Raw genomic sequence first — 5872 nt, forward strand, 5'->3', positions numbered from 1 at the left:
GTAAAGTAGAATTAACTATTTTTATTTGACAAATTGGCCACTTCTATCTCCAAGACTCCTGCCAGAACATTCATCACTCCGGACAGAAATTCCACTAAGGCAGCAAGCATCTGTAAGAAATACTGAAAGTAACAAATAGCTGTCCTCCTGTTTTCCAACTATTTAAAAACACCCTTAGAACAATCACTAACTAAAAGAAAAGTACCTTTGGATAGTCAAAACAAGAACATTTTTGTTATGTTTATTATTATTTCTACTATTAATTTGTTCTTTGGTACTGGGGATTGAACCAAGGGGCATTTTACCACTGAGCTACATTTCCAGTACTTTTTTTTTTTTTTGAGGCAGGTTCTTGCTAAATTGCCCAGGCAAGCCTTGGACCTGAGCCTCCTGCTTCAGCATCCCAATTATAGGTGTGCACCACCATACCTACTTTATGTTTATTATTTTAATTGTAACTTGTGATATTTTTAGGTACACCAAAATTTTTATGATGTACTTAATAAAACCTATAGAGAAAATTTTTAGTCCTATCATGAAACCTGCACTCCAAATGCAAATATTGATTTACTTACATCTTATGAAATACAACTACAGCAGAAACCAAATTAGACTCCACCTGACAGTTTTTAGCAGTATGTAACAGTCTGATCCTATGAGTAAAACTTTTACTTTCTGATTGCTGATTCTACCAAACACCTTAGTTCAATATATGTACACACCTTTACTGAAAAAATATCTTGTCTTTACCAACCTAATTTCTTCCTAAATAAATTAAACAAAGATGACTATGATTTATTACAAGTTAAATAATGAAAAATAGCATATTGATTGATCTTAGGGTTCTTTTATTATGTAAAATCTACAATATTTAAAATCTTGACTGTTTCTAGTAATCCTTTAGAAGAGGATTTTTTATAATCGTCTTCAAAATTCATTAACATACCCAGCTATCCCACTCCTCGGTTTATACCCAAAGGACTTAAACTCAGCATACTAAAGTGACACAGCCACATCAATGTTTACAGCAGCTCAATTCACAATAGCCAAACCATGGAAGAAACCTAGATGCCCTTCAACAGATGAATAAAGAAAATGTGGTGTATATACACAATGGAATATCACTCAGCCTTAAAGAATGAGATTATGGCATTTTTCAGGTAAATGGATGAAGCTGGAAAAATGAAATCCTGAGAAGCCAATCCCCCAAAACCAAAGGCCAAATGTTTTCTCTGATATGCGGATGCTAATTCACATTAAGGGGAGGGACTAGGGAAAAACAGAGGTACTTTGGATTAGGCAAAGAGGAGTAAAGGGAGGGGAGGAGGTATGGGGGTAGGAATAGTAGTAGAATAAAACAGACAGTATTACCCTATGTGTGTGTGTATGTATGTGTGTGTGTGTATATGTGTGCATATATATGTGTATATATATGATTACATGATCGATATGATTCTACAACATGTACATCCAGATGAGAAGTTATACTCCATTTATGTATGATGTGTTAAAATGCATCTACTATCATGTATAACTAATTAGAGCAAGAAAAAGAAAAAATTTCATGAACATAGTATTTGAATTTTCAAATCAAGACTTTTCCTGACAAAATCAGTCCAATTTTTTTAAGTTAAAAAAGTAATAGATCCAATTACTAATCACTACTAGATAGTCTTGGCAAAACCCAGTAAGTGTGCATCCCCAAATGTGAGAATGAATAATTCTAAATTTGTTAACACCTTTAAATTTCAGACTTCCAACATGTATTCAACAACAACAACAAAAATGATCAGAAACCTAATTGTGTTGTGAGCTGGAGGATTATTTTTTAAAAAAATCATTTTTAAGACAAATCGCAGTGTGACCTTTGGCATGGAATTTAAAGAACTAACTGCTTTAGTAAATTACTTCCATTCCTCTTCATGTAGGGGATACTTTCAGCTTTTATAAAAGAAATAAAGAACAGAAGAATTGACACTCTTTCATTCTAGCAATGTCATATTTATCAGAGGTTATATAACTTAATTGGAAGAAAAAATAATAGCATTAAAGTATTTCCAAAACTTTTACATTTCATTTAACAAGTATCAAAAACATATTTATATTTTGATCTGTTATTTACAACAATTTTAATAACAAAATAGAAGAAAGTGAATGAAGTCTTAAGGTCACAATAGAGAAATTTAAAATTTTTGATGTATGTACTTTTCTTGCATAGATGTATGGTAGAATGATCAAAATGACTTTCAGGAATAAAAATATATTTAAAAATCCTATGACAACAACCTCCAGGAGAAACCCAACTGAATCTAATGGAACTGGCCCCTGTCTTCTGGTCCAGTGCCCATCTCAAACACAGGAGCTGAAAGCTCTAGGCTTCTCTGGGGATAGCAGGGGTTGATGGTGACTACAAAGTGACTGCCTTGGGACTTTCTAAGTGTAAATGGTCAGTTTGTACAAGTTTTGCCACCTTTACTTTTGTCCTTTTGTGTGATAGTACAAACTAAAACACACTTTTAAAAAAAGTTATATTTTCAAAATGACACCACATTTTCACCACTTGATTTTTGCAGGTTCCACAAAGGCATTACAATGGTTTTCCCCATATTTCATTTAGACAAAATCTTGTGGGGAACTTGCAATGAAAAATACAAAAAGAAAATGGAAAGATGTAAAATTCTAAATGTAGCTCTTTCTATATGGGTAATGGCATTACATTTCTATGGTATTCAGACTCCCTAAACATATAACTGATGCATGTTTTGTTTTAAAATGTCAATATTTACACTAAGCTGGATATTATATCTTTTGCCAATATTTTAACTTAGAAATAGCTTTAAATGTATAATGGAATAAAGCATATGGCTGCCTTGTAAATTTTTTTTCTTTAAATTATTAGGAAGTATTTGTGCAAAGAAGTTTGTAAATCACTACTCTAGACAGAGAAAAGCAAGCAAATGACCCTTTTCAAGGCCAAAGATACTTGGAGCACACAGACTGAACAACTAGGAAGGAGAGCTGAACATTTGTTTGCCTTTTCTGGCACCTAGAGGGAAAGCCATGCACAGACAGGGATTCAAGATTTCTGTTCCTCAGTTGGAGCTTCTAAAAATGTATGGTCAAGACATATGCTTTCTACTTTATAAAACATTTGGAAAAGTATTGACATTATGAAATATATTTTACCATCACTAGTTTTCATTGAACACCTCATATGTTAGGTTCTGGGGATACAACATGTAAGAACATGCTTGAAGAATTAGCACTATTGTTGAGAGGAGAAAAAAAGATCCCAGAAAATTTTAATCTCTGTAGCAGAAATTAAGAACCCAATAAGTTCATCAAAAGTGCAAGGAGTATTGGATATGTTGCCAAAGGGCAGGGTACTCTGGGAAGAAAAGACTAGAATCAAAGCAGAACTTTTAAAAATTGGAATCAAGAGAACAAGCTTGTGGACTCATTTCCTGGACACAGAAGTAGAATGGTGAATGTGTATGCACGTGATGGTTAGGAGAATGTAATTAGTTCACAACTCACAGCAACTGTAAAAGTTGGAAAATAATAAGAAACCACAGTGTGGAGGGTCTTAAAGGCCAAGGGAGTGTTGTTGGTATTTATTCTGTGAGAAATGAGTTTCTGAGATCAATGTGCAAAACATTTTAGGAAGATCTATGACTGGAGCATATAGGAAGATGCTATGGTTTAAATGTGTCCACCCAAATTCATGTGCTGGAAACTTAACCTCTGAATATGCGGATGATATTTGGAGTTGGGGTCTTTGGGAAGTACTTACAGTTACATGAGGTAATGGGGGCTCAGGGAATTCCATGGGTGGTCACAGAATGAATGGCTTTCTAACAGGAATAGGCCTAAGCTGGCACATTGTTACATTCTCTTGCCATATGATGCCCTCTCCCATGCTATGTTGCTGCAAAAAGGCCGTTGCCAGATATTACCCCCTTTATACTGAACTTTCCAGTTTCCAAAATAGGAGAGATCAATCTCTGTTCTTCATAATTTACCCAGTCCATGGTATTCTGTTATAGCATCATAAAGTGAACTAAGACGGACAATGGGTGAGAAAAATTAAGACAATAGCAGAGAACAGCCAACTAAATTTTAGCAAAAGTCTGGGGTATCTAAGATATAAATACTGATGCAAGGATAATATGACTGAAAAATAATCAATGGACATTATGCTAACTTGGGGAGAGAGGACCATGAATAATTCCAAGGTTTCAAGCCTATGTAATTGTGATAGTCATGGTCCCACTTACAAAACCAAAACCAAAGGGAAAACAGATTTCTATTCAAAGGAACACATTCAGCAAGTAAAAATAGCCATTTGAAGGGAAAAGGTTCAATGTGTGACCTCTGCCATAACTAGCTATGTTGCAACTCAATATACTAGCGTGGAGAAAAATCATACACTACTTTGTTCTCTTCGCTCAATTAAATAGGAAAGGAGTTATAGTCTAAGATTGTTATTGATCATACTATTACATGACACTACAATGATCAATCACTATTCACTCCAGAAAAACTAAAAAAATTTATCTGGAGAACAGACATTTGGAAGTACAAAAGCAATCCATGTCTAAAGCCTCAGAATCATTAGTCCCTCACCTATCTTAATACAGAATCCAGGAAAACAACTAGTTGGGTTCTACATCTGTAGAATTCAACCAACCAGACTGAAATTAGTGAAAATTGCATCTGTACTGAACTTATAGCATTTACCTTAGGTATTTACTATAAAGTAATCTAGATAAAATTTATAGTTTATGAGAGGATGCAAACAGCTTCTATGCAGATAGTACACCATTAATACAAAAGACTGTAGTAGCATCCTCAGTTGTTTATCTGTAATGCTCCTGGAATCAATCTCCCAAAGATACTATATAGGGATTACTACACTGCAACTGAAATCTTTTTTGCTTCTGTCCCACTATTGACTCACAATAACATTTCTAACCCTAAAAACACTGGAAAAATTTTAAAAATCCGTTTTCTTTCCCACCTATTCCCATCCTCCAAAAGCTTCAGAGCCTATTACATCTGATGTGAACAGTTATTTTACATTTCACACAAAGAATGAACATCAAATTATTTCCTAATGTAATATTTAATACAAACACTGCAAATGTCTAGCAACAGGAAGATGTTGGTATTATGTTAGACAACCCATCTGTTCTTAAATTATCAAATGAGCTTATGTCTACAAGAGGAGGTAGCCTAGTATAGGGGTAAAGCACAGAAGCACCAGTCAGACTGAGTTTGAAACTGAGTGTTCAATAAATATTATCATAGCTCAACATTCTGCTCTAGGTTATCTTACCAATTTCTTACTAATTGATAGAACTTATATATTGCTTGAGATCAGAAAGGTAGGGATAAGCAAACTTTTTCTGTAGAGGTCTAAAAGTAATAGTCTAAGCCTTGCTGGCCTGATGGTTTTACTAGTAACAATTCAACTTTGCCACTGTACCACAAAAACAGCCCCAAATAACATGCAAACAAATGAGAATGGTAGTTCTGTTCCAATGAAACTTTACGTACAAAAGTGAAATTTAATTTCATATTTTCATGCTACGTATTCTTTTGATTTCATTAAAAATTCAAAAACCATAGTTTCTATGCCATAAAAAACAAACAAACAACAAACAAACAAACAAACAAAAAAAGGACAACAGGCCAGATCTGGCTCATAGATGAGTTCTCTAATCCTTGCTCTATATTAACAAATCTATTCTTAGGAAGTTTCATGGGAGCAGGGAGATCTGAAATATAGGTCGGTGGTACAAAAGAAAGAGAAAACTAAATATACTAGAAAATAAAAAGACTTAATTTCAATTATTTATCAAAACCACAC

The sequence above is a fragment of the Marmota flaviventris genome, chromosome 3 (genome assembly GCF_047511675.1).
Source record: "Marmota flaviventris isolate mMarFla1 chromosome 3, mMarFla1.hap1, whole genome shotgun sequence".
In the NCBI taxonomy this organism is placed as follows: domain Eukaryota; kingdom Metazoa; phylum Chordata; class Mammalia; order Rodentia; family Sciuridae; genus Marmota; species Marmota flaviventris.